The sequence below is a fragment of the Aethalodelphis obliquidens genome, unplaced genomic scaffold (assembly GCF_003676395.1).
Source record: "Aethalodelphis obliquidens isolate GAN/ISIS:26980383/991018 unplaced genomic scaffold, ASM367639v1 scaffold71, whole genome shotgun sequence".
NCBI classification, from domain to species: domain Eukaryota; kingdom Metazoa; phylum Chordata; class Mammalia; order Artiodactyla; family Delphinidae; genus Aethalodelphis; species Aethalodelphis obliquidens.
In genome coordinates, this window is record NW_020838015.1 from 5,895,135 (window position 1) to 5,912,522 (window position 17,388).

The 17,388-nt window shown below is 38.8% G+C and overlaps 1 protein-coding gene and 1 pseudogene across 1 annotated transcript in view; both read right to left on the reverse strand.

Annotated features, from left to right (window-relative positions):
- The window catches only part of EFHC2 (EF-hand domain containing 2), a 250,923-nt gene that overhangs the window by 46,231 nt on the left and 187,304 nt on the right, over positions 1–17,388 (reverse strand). The window lies entirely within an intron of this gene.
- On the reverse strand, positions 14,252–15,671 carry LOC113611986 (protein FAM3C-like; annotated as a pseudogene).

Consider the following 17,388-nt stretch of genomic DNA (forward strand, 5'->3'; position numbering starts at 1 on the left):
GGCAATACCTTGTGAGTTTTACCTTTTTGGTTGCTGAATATTTATGTATTTCTATCAATATGCCTGAGCTTTTTTTTGGTGAGACATATCTAAATTATTTGGAAACAGTTTGATCCTTTTAGGTATTGCTTTTTAAATGTGTCAAGTGGGATAAGAACCATGTTTAATCTAACGCTCATTATTCCTTATTATTGGGGCAAGAACTTTCTGAGTACAATTCTCCACGAGAGACTTTACAGTCAGGTTGTTGAGAGTAGGCACTATTATCAGCTTTGTGCAGACACTAAGTACCGTTCTCTCTAATCCTTTCAGGTGGTTCCCCAGTCTTGGGTAGTTTCCTCACACACATGTACTGCTCAGTACTCCACTGAATACTCAAGGAGCCTTCTGAAGATCTCTGAAGCTCTATCTCTGTGCAGGTCTCTTCTCTCAAGTAATATGTCCTTTTGAACTCTAGCAACCTTGGTATTCCTAGACTCTCAGTCCCATCTCTTCTAGTCAGAGAGGCCACCATATTCTATTTTGTTTTCCTCTTCTTGTGCCATAGGCCAGAAACTTTCTCAAGGCAGTAATCTGTGGCAATAGTGGGGTTCGCCACATTTCCTGTCTCTCATGGATTACTCTCCTTCTCTACGTGAAATCCAGTGTCTTAAAAAGCATTGTTTGATATATTTTGACTTTTTTTCAGTTCTTTCAGGGAGAAAGGTAAATCTGGACCCTGTTACTATGTCTTGGCCAGAAGCAGAACTCTAACAGTAATAATTTTTTAAATTATTACTCCAACATAAAAGTGAGATCTCGAAGAGATATCTGTATTCCCACGTTCACTGCAGCATTATTCACAATAGCCAATATATGGAAACAACCTAAGTTTCTATCAATGGATGAATGGGTAAAGATATACATATATACAATGGAATATTATTCAGCTATGAGAAAGAAGGAAACCCTGTCATTTTGTAAAAATATGGATGAACCTTGAGGGCATTATGCTAAATGTAATAAGTCAGACAGAGAAAGCAAATACTGTATGATCTCATTTATGTAGAATCTAAAAAGGTTGAACTCAGAAGAACAGATAGTAGAGTAATGGTTATCAAGAGCTTGGGGTGGAGGAAATGGGAAGATGTTGGTCAAAGGGTACAAACTTCTAGTTATAAGATGAATAAGTTCTGGGGAATCTAGTGTACAGCATGGTGATTATAGTCAAAAATGTTGTATTGTATACTTGAAATTTGCTGAGAGTAGATCTTAAATGTTTTCACCACAAAAAAGAAATGGTAATTACGTGACATGATGGAGGTGTTAGCCAACACTACAGTAGTAATCATTTTGCAATATATAAATGTATCAAATTAACGTGTTGTACACATTAAACTATGCAAAGAAGAACAAAATTGGAGAATTAAAACTACTGATTTCAAGACTTACTATAAAGTTACAGTAATCAAGACAGTGTGGTATTGGTGTAAAGACAAACACACAAATCAATGGAACAGAAGGTCCAGACCTACACATAGATCTACACGTATATCAACAACTGACTTTCAGCAAAGGTACAAAGGCAATTCAGTGGAGAAACAATGATCTTTTCAACAAATGGTACTGTAATAACTGGATACCCATTTGAAAAAAATGAACTTGGAGCCATATCTCACATCATAACAAAAATTGACTAGAAATGGATTACAAAACTAAGTGAAAAGCCTAAAACTATAAAACTTCTAGAAGAAAACATAAAAGAAAACCCTTGTGACCTTGGTTTAGTAAAGATTTATTAGATATAATACCAACAGCACAATCCATTAAAAAATGAATTGATAAAATAGACTCAATCAGAATTTAAAACTTTTGCTCTCCAAAAGGCCCTGTCAAGAGAATGAAAAGACTACCAGAGTTTGGGAGAAAATATTTAGAAATAACAGATGATAAAGGACTTATATCTAGAACATACAAGGTACTCTCAAAACTCAATCATTAGAAAATAGGCAACCATAATAAGATACTACTGTTAGGAGAACCACTGACTGAAACCGCCCGCCCTGGCCAGGCACCATAGTAACCACTTGCATGAGTTATCTTACAGCAGGAGGTCCTGGTAAGGAATGCGGAACTAACAAGCTACCGCCAACTGGAAGAATTCGGGAAAGGTCAAAAGGGGAGAGGAGACGCCAGTCCATCTGTCTTATCGTCCTCCCAGAATCCTTCTCGCTGGAATCCATCTCGGCTGAGCCATGCACGCGCCACCAGGAAGGACCCTGAGTCAGAATGAGTGGCCAGAGACAACCCGAAAACTAACCCCATTACCATAAAACCCCAGACTGTGAGCCACGTGACAGAGCAGTTCTCCTGGGTTCCCTTACCCTCCTGCTCTTGGCCCGGCGCCCCTTCCCAATAAAGTCTCTTGCTTTGCCAGCACGTAAGTCTCCTTGGACAACTCATTTCCGAGTGTTAGACAAGAATCCACTCTTCAGCCCTGGAAGGGGTCCCCCTTCCTGCAACACTACCACACATCTATTAGAATGGTTAAAATTAAAAGGGTTGGTCATACCAAGTATTTGCAAAAACCTGGAGGAACTAGGACTTCATACAGTGCTGGAAGGGAAAATAAAATGATTCAATCACTTTGGAAAATAGTTTGTCAGTTACTGAAAAAGTTAAATAAACATTGTTAAAAAGGAGACAGCAGGCCCAAAATGATGTGCTAAACCCCATGTCATCAAACCAAGACTTAATACCTAGCCTAATTGCAACCTCAACACCCCCACCCCGCCCAGGAATGTAACATTTAACCGGTCAACCTGGAATTACCTAGTCAGCACTGGTGAGGTAATCTCCCCTGCCCCGTCCCCCAAATAGGCTCCTTCCATTCCCCTTAGGAGGGTGACTGTCCCTGAAACAATGCATTCTTTGCTCATAATTTTCTTTTTCTGCCCCCTTTTCACCTTCAAAAAGTTTACCTTTTCTACAGCTCAGCAGAGCTCCTTTCTATTTTCTAGATGAGATGCTGCCCCATTCATGAGTCATTTAATAAAGCCAATTTGATCTTTAAGTTTACTCATTTTGTTGAATTTTTGTTATTTAACAATATATATCAACCATTGGATCCAGCCATTCTACTGCTAGGTATTTACCTAAGAGAAATGAAAGCATATACCCACATATAAACCTGTACACAAATGTTCACAGCAGCTTTATTCGTAATAGGTAATAACTGGAAATAACCCAAATTTCCATCAATGTGTGAATGAATTAAACTGTGGTATATCCATACAATGGAATACTACTGAGCAATAAAATGAAATGAAATACTGGTATATGCAAAAACATGGATGAATCTCAAAATAATTATGCTGAGTGAAAGAGAGCAGACCAAAAAAAAAAAAAAAGTACCTACTGTATAATTCCATTTATATAAAATTCTAGAGAATGCTAACTTTTCTATAGTGACAGAAAGCAGCTAAGTGGCATGGGGGATGTTGAAGACTAGCAGAATATGCCACCCCCAAATACTCCTCTTTGGCATAAGGATTATTTTGAGCTGCCCATTTGGAGGAATAATCACAGCAGACACAGGAGAAGCTCTGAAAACAGAAGCTATCCTTTCATAAGGGACGTTTATATCTATAATGGAAATCTCCATTTGTAAGAATGTCATCCTCTCTGTACCAGGAAGTGAGGATGGTGCAAAATCACAAGAAGCTCCTATTAATGAAGAAGGCGCTGACTTATACCTGCAAAACAAATCTTACCCTTGTTGACCTTGCGTTTCCTGGTCATCTTCCCCTCCTCCACAACACACACCTTTCTTCTGTCTTCAGCTGAACATGGCATTCAAGGTGGTGGCTTAGGTCACCTTGGAGAATTACTGCTTTTTTCTGGATATCTCCCAGGTATACCTTCTGGGTTTTTTCTCTTGTTAATCTGTCTTTTAGTACAGGGGCTCTCATCCAAGAACTCAGAACGGTAGAGGGAAAATTATTTTTCCTTCCCTACAATGGGGCTGTGTAGAAGGGAGGGATTTCAAAGGAGCGTGAGGAAATTTGGGGGAAATAGGTTCATTATATCTTGATTGGGATGACATTTCACGGGTACATAGATGTGTTAGTTTATCAGATTGTACACTTTAATATGTGCAGTTCATTGTATGACCAAAAAAAAGCTCTTTTTAAAAAAAATTAGTAAGTAATACACAAGGCACTGTGATTCTCAGACAACAGGCTCCCCCTAGCCAATCTTACCTAAGCTCACAGTTACCATCAAACGTGCATCTCCAGCGCTGGTCATTCTGCTGAGATCTAGACCTCTTCATCTAGCTGCCTTATCAACATCTCCACTTCTCTGTCCCACAGGCACCCTGATTTTAATTTCGCATGCCCAAGGCAGAATTCTTGACTCCCCCTCAAACCTGATTTTTTCCTGGTATAGCCCAGCACAATGAATGGCAACTCCACCTACCCAGCTGCCAAAATGACCCAATCCTAATTTTGACTTCTTCTTCTCTCTTATCTTCAACATCCTGAACATGTCCTGAATCTATCCACTTCTCAGCAACCTCACAACCTCACTGACGTTACATTAATCCAAACCAGCCATCACTTCTCTGGCAACAGCCTCCTAGTGAGCCTTCTCACTGCCAAACTCACTCTTGTAGTTCACACACACAAAGCAGCCAGAGATTTTTAAATGCAGACGTGATCTTTTCATTCTCCAGATTAAAATCCTTCAGTAACTTCTCATGCCCTTAGGATGAAGTTCGAACGCTTTAACATGTGACGTGACACGCACAAGGTGGTCCCTATTCTCATCTGGCTCCCCTCTGCAGTTGTCATCTCTTGGCCCTCCCCTTCTCTCTCTCCACTCTCTGGTCATAGTTCAGACTAGCGCTATCTGCCGCAGCCTGAAATGGCTTGTCAGCTCCGGTTCTGTATGCAGGGAGTGGCTTCACAACGAGAAGGAAGAACGGTGGTAGCAAGGGAGAAAAAAGCAGACAAAAGTAATTTTATCAAGTTCCTTTTTCAGTCAGCTGTTCTTGTACAGGCAAAGTAAGAAAAAGTAAACACAAAGATGACTTTGGTGGAACTATTTCTAAAGGAGAATGTATTTTGTGTTTTTCACCAAGCCGTCAGCGCCTCTGGATTTTAATATTATAGTGGGGTCATAACAAGCATTTCCTCTATTGTTGGCTTTATACAGAAGCAAAGCAGTTGCTCAGGAAGCTGGGAGACTGATGAATAGTTGGTTTGATGTGTTTGAACCATTCACCACTTTGAGTTAAATGTGCATATTCTGTTCAAAATAGACAATGGGGAGGGGCGGTCCCCTTTTCCCTCTATAACTTGCATAACATCAGGCCTCACTGCTTAAACTAATGAGTATTTAGAAGTAAAGGCTCCTACTGATTCTAGCCAGTCATTAATTCTCTGCTTGCAGAGCCACTGTGGAGTTTTTCATCAGCCACATTTTTCAGCCGTTTCCAGTTGCTTCTGAGCAGCAGTGCTGACCCTTGGCTTCCTGTGCCATGCACCAGACACATAATGGGCTCGGCAGTCCCCTTGGAAGGAATTTTACTGGCGGCCAGGAACAAATGCAAAGAAGATGCACATTCTAGTGTTAGAACTCTTAGTCTGGGGGAATTTAATTGAACACAAAGTGAAAATGTTTATTTAAACCAATATATAACCTGGTAGAAGAAGGCTAGTGGGCGTGAATTCCAATTTCTTCTAAACTAATTGCACAGTCAGCGTTACCTTTTGTAATAATGATGTTTGCTCCATTATGACTCCAGGTTTATTTGTTAAATAGCTTCATTGATCTTGCCTCAGTAGGTTTTCCATTTTTACACATCACATTCTCTTGGGAACTGAAAAGCACTGTGCTCCTGAAGACGCTCAGTCAACTTGAAGAGACTCATTTTTGAGAAAGTCTTAACCTGCTTTCAACTGGAAGCAATTCAAACTTTGCCCAAACAAGTATTAGGGCAGAGACTCACTACTTGAGTATATGTTTAATATCATCATTTGGAAGCTGTTTTTCTGAAGGACCATTTACAGACCAATTCTAAAGGGTATTCAAAAATTCAGGAATCTATATTCTTAACTAAAAGGAATATACATATAATTGGGAACATGACTATTCATTATTCAGTGGATTCTGAACTATGAAGCAACATAAATATTTTGTGGAAAACCCTACTGTTTCATTAAGCTACTAGTGAAGACTCCAACTGCCAACTTATAGCAAAATCAGAATGTATGGAAGAAGGGGTCAGGGAAATGAGGAACAAGTGGAAAAGGCTATGATGATGAAGCAGTCCTCACTCAAAGTAAGATAAATAAATCCAAGTTGGAAAGGCAAGAGTTTTTGTTTTTTTTTTTAATTTGGAGAGATTTCATTTTGTTCAATAATTCCCTGCTATTTGAAAGAAGGAAGGGCAATTTAAATATCCTAAACTCATGACTGAGGTATCCATAAAGGCTGGAAGCAATACAACCTCCGAAAAAACCAACTTCAAACAAAGACCAAGAATGGTATGTTTGACATTAATTGGATCAGAGGCAATACATAGACTAAAGTAGGCAAAATGTCTAAACTACTGTAATACTTAAAAGTACAATGCTCTTTATCTCCTCTCTATTGTCTAAAATTTTAACTACTTAGTAAGCACTCAAGTCAACCAACAGATGCAGCAACTATGGAAAACAATATGGAGGTTCCTCAAAAAAACTAAAAATAGAGTTGCCATATGATCCAGCAATCCCACTCCTGGGCATATATCCAGAGAAAACTATAATTCAAAAAGATGCATGCACCCCGCTATGTTCACAGCAGCACGATTCACAATAGCCAAGGTGTGGAAACAACCTAAATGTCCATCAACAGATGAACGGATAAAGAAGGTGTGATATACATACACAATGGAATACTACTCAACCAAAAAAAGAATGACATAATGCCATTAGCGGCAACATGGATGGACCTAGAGATTATCATACTAAATGAAGTCAGAAAGAGAAAGACAAATACCATATGATATCACTTATATGTGGAATCTAAAATATGACACAAATGAACTTACCTACGAAACAGAAAGAGAATCACAGACATAGAGAACAGACTTGTGGTTGCCAAGGGGGAGAGGTGGTGGGGGAGGAATGGATTGGGAGTTTGGAGTTAGCAGATGCAAAGCATTATATGCAGAATGGATCAACAACAAGGTCCTACTGTAGAGCACAGGGAACTATATTCAATATCCTGTGGTAAACCATAATGGAAAAGAATATTATAAAGAATATATATGTATAACTGAGTTACTTTGCTGTACAGCAGAAACTAACACAACACTGTAAATCAACTATACTTCAATAAAAATAAATAAATAAACTCAACCAATAGACATATCCACATTGCTCTTCAAACGGTTAGGTCCAAACGGTTCAGTTAGGTTAAAAAGGGGGAAAAAGGTAAATAAACACTGAACATGAGTAATCTGCTGACAACATCCATACTTTACAACAGTGACTCAGCAAACCATTTAATGTGAACTTCAACAGCTTTTAATCAGTTCCCTATGCAAAGACATGATTTGATTTGGGCTTTCAAATGACTTTATCAATCATTCCCACAGTTCCAGGAATACTGAAAAACAATGTTCTTAGTACAAAAGGTTTGCCTATATTAACCTTCAACTCACCCAGACATCCACAGGCAGCACCTGCTTTTCCATCAAAATGGGAAATATTAGCAGCTAAAAATATAAGTATATGCAAAGGTTGTGAAACTTCTTTAAAATTTATTACCCAGGAACAATGACAATAGTTGAGATTTCTCTTTTTTAGAGGAAAGAGAAGAGGCAGCTAAAAATCTAAGTGTACGCAAAGGTGGTGAAACGTTTAAAAGTTATTATTCTGGAATAACGGCAATAGTTGGGATTTCTCTTTTTCAGAGGGTAGAGGAGACACAGAAATTACGGCCATCTTCCCCACATCCCCCAAAGATTTGAGTCACAGGGTTTATTTGTGCTGAAAACCAGAGTTATCTACTGCTTGAAACCTAAGCAGACTGCATCAGCATTTCAGGACCACCTGGGACCAAGGAGGTGAGGGCTGGGAGATTTCCAGAGGGATTGTAAGACAATTCATTGATATTTACATAACGAGAATAAATGTTTTTCCTAAGATAGCATTTCCCTTCAGTGTCTTGAGACCACCAGCAAAAGAGGGAGGTACAGAAATTCTATTACATTAATAGTCTTTGTTTTTATGGCTTTGGCATTTATTAACTAGTGGGAGCTGTTTATTGGGTCATAAACTTTACTAATGGGCATATTATCTCTAAATTATAAATCTCCTTCAGTATATGGCTTAGTTATAAAAAGAATAATTATTTAAAGTGTCTGTATGACTGCAATGTATCATGTTTATCGGCACGATTCCTATAATGGCCGTTTAATTGCTAATTGTGGGCTTGTACTGTGAATAACCAGGGCAGTGACACACATCTATGTAACAGAACAAGCAGTTGTCATCCTACAAACTCAGGAGCATATCACTGGCTTGCTTCCTTTCCTTTTCTCCTCCTACTTCTCAAATGAACTATATTACAAGCCTATACAAGGGCTAAATTATCTACATATTTAAAATCTTGAGGGAAAGACAACTGACTGAAGAGTTGAATAGGTAACTGACGAATGTGTCAGCCTGAAAAGTTCCAGGAAAGTGTCATCCTTCTTAAAGCTTGCTCTTTGGGGAATGGAAAATCCTAAAGTGACAAAATGGCTTGGCACTGTCAGTTGTCTTTGGAAAAAAAAAAAAATCAAGAAGTCAAAATTAGACTTTATGAGTAAATGGTTCTAGTATATAAATTGAGTATTCTAGTTTATTGGAAAATCCTATGGGATCTATTTTAACAATGGCACATGTGGAATTATCCTAGGTTTATATATAGAAATGGTTTATTGATGAACTTCAAATTTAAAAAATGAAGGAGCCGTTGCTGTCAAGTGAATTGGTACATCTGAGTGCCAAGAAGCCAGCTCATTTCTAGGCAAAACGCTGCAAATGTGGAGTGAAAGAATAAGAAGATAGAAAGGGCCCTTGAGATGTCATCAGTTCCTCTTCCTCCCCTCAGAGCAGTCCCTGAACGTCAATGTCGAGGACCCTTCTCCATAGGCCTCCATCGTCTCTGAGAACACCAGACAATCGGATTTATGATACCTAGCACCCAGCACTGAAGAATGGGGTACACTGAGACAAACTTCTCACACTGAATTCCCAGAGGTCCATGGTTATGACTTGTAATCGAACATACACTACATGACAAAAGTTCTGCTGAGACTAACAATGTATAGTCCTAGAAGAAAACTAAAAATAGGACTAGAGAAAAGCAAAAGGGAAACATGCTGTAGTCTTAGAATATTAAAACCTCTGGGGTAGGCGGTTATGTATATGTGGAGAATGAACCAAAACAGACCTCTGAAGATCTTCAGCGTTCACATCCTTAAATATTTCAGACATAATACATTTTTGGTCATGCTATAATTATATACACATGCATATATTCCTAAGTTAGCAAGCTAACTTCAGAGATTAAAAGAGCATTAAAAACATAAACACTGCATATGTTTTAATTTCTCTCCCCAATTTTTCGTGTGTGTATGTGTTGTGAGGGACGGTTTTTTCTTCTCATAGCTTTGCTAATTTCAGAAAATAAATACCTTCACTCTGCAGAGGTTTAAGGATTATTTTGAAAAGGTGAGTTGCTACAAAGTTTAATTATATAAGTAATAAGCGTGTGTCAAAAAGATTTCAAAAAATGTTTAATAGAATCACAACTTATTGCTCTGATATAATTTGATTTTATATTGTCATATATAGCTGTCAAAAGTCATTTTCTTTTTGTGTTGTAATGAATCAAATTATGTTGGATAGAAAATTACCAAAAGATTCTTGGTATTAATAAATCATATGTATAATAAGAATGCTCAACGTTTCTTTAAATGGCATTTTTAATAGTGCTGGTACATCAGCAATATAATATGATGTTCTGAAAAACTGAAATGACAAAAGGAGATTAATTTTGGAATATGGATTTTAATTCAATATGAACCTTGTTTTTTTTGTTTTTAATGGAATCATATCTACTGAAATAAACTTGGCAAAATTAGAGCAGGAAATCAGGAAATCAAAGGGAGTTAACCAACCAAAACTGCATGGTTACTCCTCCTCTAAGCCAAACACATCCTTTAAAAGGTTTAAATAGTAAATGTATTTCACAGGAATAGGTGATGGCATCCCAAGCCACTCATCTTCACATCTCCGGGAAAAAAAACCAAAGATGGATATAATTAGAACTACATTTCAAAGTGCAGCTTTGTAAATGCAACATCAAATTGTTCCTTGTCAAGCTCTTGGCTGAGTAGTTTATTTCCAAAGCAGATATTTCTACCATCGACTTTCAGATCATAAGGACTCTGTGGTAGATTGGATTCTTGCCCTCAATCCTTCGTCCTTCCCTGTATTAGAATTATACACTGTGCTCTTTGCCATGTGAATTTGCAGCACCTCCTATGGAGTCCTTTTTCTTGCCCCTTTGACATGAACTTGGCCACATGGCTGGCTTTGGCCTATGTAATGTTAGCAGATATACCACAGCCAGAGGCCCTAATGTGCTGGCATGATTTGGCTTGGCCCTCTGTGCCTCTGCCATCACCATGAGAAGAACATGGCCCAAGATGCTGCTGGTCCCAGAATGACACAGGTGGAGAGAGCCCAGCTGGAGCCAAGCCCAGCAGATCTACGGGCCCATGGACAAGAAAAATAAACATCTGCTGTTGTGAACTACTGAAATTTGGGGGGGTTGTTGTGCAGCATTATTGCAGTGATAGCTCCTCCTATACTTTATTAAGAACTCAATTTTTAAAATCCAAACTGCTAGCATATTATACTGGCTGCTTGGTTACCGTTTCTTCAATCTAACAGTGAAATGAGCACTAGATCATTCAAGGTATGTTCTTGGGGATAAGCTACTTTAAATATGTGTGTATAAATACAAATACACACATGCTTTATATATATATATATATAGTATATATGATACATATATGTGTGTATATATTTGTTAATTTCAGAAAAAATAAATACCTTCACTCTGAAGAGGTTTAAGAATTATTTTGATAAGGTGGGTTGCAACAAAATGTAATTATATAAGTAACATCAAGGAGATTTCAAAAATCTTGTATATATAAATCTATACACATACACACTTTTTACTTATGCTGCAATGGTGAATTAATATTAACATCAATGGTGGCGGGGGGTGAGTCCATAAGTACGGCTGCTTTTATTTCTACTGTCAAGGTTAATTGTTGCATATAAGAGGTGTCAAATCTTTCCTAGTGCCAAATTAGTATCCAGAGTCACAAGATGTCACAGAAACACAGGAAAGGGCTCAATAATTCTATGTGATGGAATTGTGGAAGCAACCTGAGCCAGTGATATCTCACTTGGGCTTTATGGGGTACGGAGCAGTTCAGCAGGGGGTTAAAGTGATGAAAGGTGTTCTAGGCATAGTGGACAGCATAAGCAAAGGCCTAGAGACCTAAAAATCTATTTTCAAGAAAGGCTGACCAGCCCAGCGGGTTTGGGGCACACGGTACAAAGTGGCAAGAGAGGCAGTTGGAAAGAAAAGGTGGGGCCGAACTTGAGGGCTTCTATGCTAGTTTATACTTTATGCTGTGGCTAGGGAAAGGCACTGGTGGGTCTCAGTGAAATCGGATTGGAAGTTTATTAGATAACTCATTGGATGTATGAAGAATGAAATGAAGGAGGAAAATCACTCTGGAGGTTACTGCAATAATCCTGGGGAGAGATGACTGTGCCATAACCAGGGCAGCTGAGCCTGGGGTGAACAAGGGCTACATCTGAAAGGTTTTGCTGCAGTAGAACATACAATACCTGGAAGGTGACTGATGTGAAGTGGTGATCAAAGAAGGGGGTCATGTTATGGGTTGAACTGTGTCCCCTCAAAAAAGATATGTTGAAGTCCTAACCCCCTGATATCTCAGAATGTGACCTTATTTGGAAATAAGGTCACTGCAGATATAATTAGCTAAGATGCAGTCATACTGGAGTAGGGTAGGCCCCCTAACTCAATATGACTGGTGACCTTATAAACTAATACAGATAAGGATGGTTCTAAGACTTCTAAATTTAGTTACAGCTGACAATGTCTGTATTAGTTTCCTAGGGCTGCCATAACAAATTACCACAAACTGAGAGGCTTAAAGCAACAAAATTTATTCTGTCACCGTGTAGGAGGCCAGATGTCCAAAATCCAGGTGTTGGCAGGGCTGGTTCTTTCTGGAGGCTCTAAGGGAGACTGTCCCATGCTCCCCTCCTAGCTTCTGGTGGTTGATGGCTATCCTTTGATTTCTTTGGCTTGTAGATACATCACCCCAATCTCTGCCTATGTCTTATTCTCTCTCTCTCTCTCTCTCTCTCTCTCTCTCTCTCTCTGTGTGCGTGTGTGTGTGTGTGTGTGGCTTCACATGGCCTTCTTATAATAACACCAATTACTGGATTTAGGGGCCACTCTAATCCAGTACGACCTCATTTTAACTTTTAGTAGATGTTTTAATTATATCTGCAAAGACCCTATTTCCAAATAAGTTCACATTCTGAGGTCCTGGGTAGACATGAATCTGTGCGGGATAATGTTCAACCCAGAGCAACATTATAAGCAAAAGAAGGAAAGCAAGAAGAAGAGTTTTAAACATTTTTAACTGGGAAAATAAGGATCAGAGGGAGAAACTAAGTTCAATTTGGGGCATTTTTATTTGAGGTACCCATAGGACATCAAAGTAAAGATTCTGGTAAACACCTGTAAATAGGGTTCTGTACAGCACAGACCTAGAGTCCAGAACTGTGCAAAGATGTGGAAGTCACCTAAATATGGGTGATATGTAAAACTATGGTAATTAATAACACTAATGCAGAATCAGAAGAGCACCAAGAACTGGCATCTGTAACTAAAGCATAAAGCCTTAGTTTAAGTGATGATTTATGATGATGATGCACTAATAGCAGACTTTTTCAGGATTATAGGCATCATAATTACCTAGTAGTGATGATGATGATGATGATAATAGTAATAAATTTATTGGATATTTACTATACGACAGGTATTCTTTTAAGCGTTTTACAAGTACTGAGCTATTTAATTACTGCAGTTTAAAAAATTAATAAACAGAAACTTCAATTAAATAGAGCCCAGGAGACCAGAAGGGGAAGCTTTCATGCCCTGCAATGATAGCAGAGCACAACAGGAAGAAAAAGACTCCTCTTCTTTCCTGGTAAGGACTCAGCCAATGAAAAGCCATGGACTCTTTATTATCGCTCTCCCAACTTCCTTTTCCTCTCTATAAAAGTGTTCTCCTTCCTTTGCCATGAAGGAACTTGCACATGGCTTACCATGGTTGCAGACCCCAAAATGCAGTTCTCTGCTGATCCCAAATAAATCCATCTTTGCTGGAGAAATATCTGGCAGCCTATTTATTTTTAGGTCCGTAGCAGAAAACCCTAAGAGGTAGGTATTATTATGATACCCATCCACAGAAAAGGAAACTGAGGCAAGAGAAGGGTTAAGTAACTTGTCCAAAGTCAAACTGCCGGTAAGTGGAGGAGCCTGGACCGTAACCGCAGTATTAGGGCTCCAGAGCTCTGCTTATCTGCTGGGCTACCCTCCAAAACCCAGGAAAGGAGTGGGCCTATTCAGAAGCAGCTGGCTCTCATCCGACATGGCTACATTTGGTCCTACCACTTTCAACAAGAAAAGTTAAGTAAAAAAAAAAACAACGTGATTCTTGAAGTGACACTACACTTCTCTTTCAAGAATGCCTCCTGTTGGATGTTGGAGGTTGAGCCCAAACTGCCAACCAGCTGTGTAAAGAAGGAAATGACCATTCAGATGGATGATGGCTAAACCAACTCCTAGGGTGTGTTCTGTGCAATTCATGCTACATGGATCTTAGTGAAATATGCTTCCTATGCCCAAAAGCAGTAAATCATTGTGCATCTGTGTGTGTGCATATACAAAATGTGTGTGTATTTCATGTGTGTGTATATATACATGTACACACACACACATATATATTTAGCCCAATATCTTTTTAATTTAAAAGATACTATCATCAAAAGGCCATATATAATATATATATATATATATATATATATATATAAAACAAAGTCTCCTTCCTAAAATCCACGTTATTCCATGATAGATTTTCACAGCGACTACTATATATATCAATATATTTTTCAAATCTGTTCAGTTATCTATTGGGTAATGCTTTTAGAATTAAAAGATGCCATTATGATCACAGTCTGAACATTCTACCATTAGGGAGATGTGCTTAGAAATGGTTCAGTGATTTGCTCATTATGATGACTATTTACAAAGATGCCTATTTACATTAGCAATAAATAATCCTGATATCAAAAGAGATAATGGGCACGCACATACCGAGATGCCTGCATGCTCTTAAAATACTTACATGTAGTTTTTCGGTTAGGGCTTTCCCATTAGCAAGTGAAAGTGTGCTCCCTTCAATTTTCTCCACATCGGTCTGGCTTCTGGGGGATGCATCCTTCCATTTCTACAACTTCGGGCCATCCTTCATATTTGTTTGTGTCCTTATTGTTCTTTATGTGCTGTTCAAAAGGGCTTTTTGTCTTAATGCCTTATCCACCACAGAAGACCCAGTTGTCTCTAAAACCAAGATGAGTAATAGATGTACTCCCCAATTCAGCAATGAGCTGCCGGGCCTCATCATTGAGTTTGATTGCTCCATCACCATATGTTCCCATTAAGACTATTGTTTCATCTTGTATGGCCTTCAGAAACTCAATAAATGGGGCCACATTTCCTCCCCACATGTCAAAATATCTGGTGTCTATTAGATCTCCTGTTTTTCCATTTACCAAGGCAACATTGATCCCTCTTCCAACATTATTCTTAACACCACTCATTAAAACATTGTCCTCCAGGCAGAGGCTGCTCCACTTGCCATTTTAAAAGCAAAATGCTTCTCAGGGCAAGCTTTTGAGATCCCACATTTATATCTGGGAGGTTCTGTAGAACGTGCAACTGCGTCCAATGCTTGCAAATAGATTTCCTAAACTTGCATCCATTTTTATTTCAAATACTGGAGAAATAACATAGAATGTCAGCAAAAATACTGCCACAGCTACCACCAACTTTGCAGCACCTGCTACCCTCATGTTTGCTTTTTCGGCCTAAGGCACTTTTCATTAAATAAGCTCCTCCAACTTAGAAGACACCAAAGCTTTAGAAGTGAGCCAAGACCGCCCTCCACAGAGTTCAAATGCAACATACAACTCCATCCCGCCTCTTTAGAGCACTCGGCCCCCATTTCCGACACGAGCTGAAGCCCCTGCGTGCCCCACGTGCCAGCCACTGGCCTGAGCGCCAGGCGCCGCGCCACCCCGCCCTCCACGGAGCCGGAGGACTGCTATATATTTCTTTTTAATCAATGAAGTCTGAGATCAATAGTCATTCAGTTCGACTATTCAACATGTCCTCAAAAGTTTCATTATAAAACTTAAAGCAACTTTCACTCTTAAGTGGTACAGTAGTCCCTCAGTATCTTATTGGTTCTGAGACCCCCTGCGCATACGAAAATCTGAGGATGCTCAAGTCCCTCACATAAAATGGTGTAGTATTTGCATATAACTTATGAACATTCTCCTGCATACTTTAAATCATCTCTAGATTACTTATAATACCTAATACAATGTAAATGCTATGTAAATAGTTGTAAATATAAATACTAAATATAATACCTAAATATAAATACTATGTAAATAGTTGGTGTGTGGCAAATTCAAGTTTTGCTTTTTGGAACTCTCTGGAATTTTTTTCCCAAATACTGTTGATCCACGGTTGGTTGAATCTGTGAATGCAGAACCCATGGATATGGAGGGCTGACTTTATTTTTAAATTTTACCATGTTATAGAGGAATATAGAACAAATATATACATTCAGAATCACTATTCCCTGATAGGTGTTTGTTTTTTTTTTTTGCGGTACACGGGCCTCTCACTGTTGTGGCCTCTCCCATTGTGGAGCACAGGCTCCAGACGCACAGGCTCAGCGGCCATGGCTCACGGGCCCAGCCGCTCCGCGGCATGTGGGATCTTCCTGGACCGGGGCACGAACCCGTGTTCCCTGCATCGGCAGGCGGACTCTCAACCACTGTGCCACCAGGGAAGACCCTGATAGGTTTTTTTAAACACAAGTTTTCAATACAAAAAGAAATACATTATGCAACTCAAAACATTACAATGAAATTATTTGGGTAAAGGATTCTCTCATGAAACAGGTCAATACTAGTAGATCCTTCCTCATACCTTATTAGGCAGCAAAAGTTTTAGTTTGTTTGGTTTTTTGTTTGTTTGTTTTTTGAGCAAGGAATCATGATTTAAATCCTAACAACAAAAGAAAAAGAAATAGAAGAACTTATACTGGAATAATGATAACTCAAGAATTTGGAGATGAGAATTAAATTTATTAGCAACAAGCCAAACTTGGGTAAATGAAACTCAAGTAAATACCCCGAGATTTGAAATTAAGGATAATTTAAGATGAAAAAATAATGTAGGGGAGCAAAATCTGCTACCCCAAAATGTGTCTCTCTGGCATGAAGATTATTTTAAGTTGATTATTTTTTTTTATTGGGGTATAGTTGTTTTACAATGTTGTGTTAGTTTCTACTGTACAGCGAAGTGGAGTTCCCTGTGCTATACAGCAGGTTCTCATTAGTTATCTATTTTATACATATTAGTGTATATATGTTAATTCCAATCTCCCAATTCATCCCACCCCCCCCTTTCCCTTTTGGTGTCCATATGTTTGTTCTCCACATCTGTGTCTCTATTTCTGCCTTGCAAACCAGTTCATCTGTACCTAGAGACTGTCATACAGAGTTGATTATTTTTAAGAAACAAATGACTCAGGAGGCACTTTTACCTCCCCCTTAACTGCCTAAAAGAATTTAGATACAGGGCCCGTACCAAGAAGGGAGCTATCACCGTTAGATAACTACATGTGAGGTAGACAGGGAGGAACCTAGCAAAGTCTGTTTGTTAAAATTCCTCACTGTGTCCCATTGTTTCTGCATGGCCCTGCAAACATTTATTTACCAAACATTTGCTCTTTTCATCTTCCTGTGAATTGCTTTCCTTCCCTTTGCAGTCCCAGACCCCTAGCCCCTTCTCCTTAGCCCCTTAGTCAAGAATGACAGATAAACCTCATTTTGCCTGACTGTCTTTAGAATCTCCCATGTTTATATGGATTCCCTATACATACGT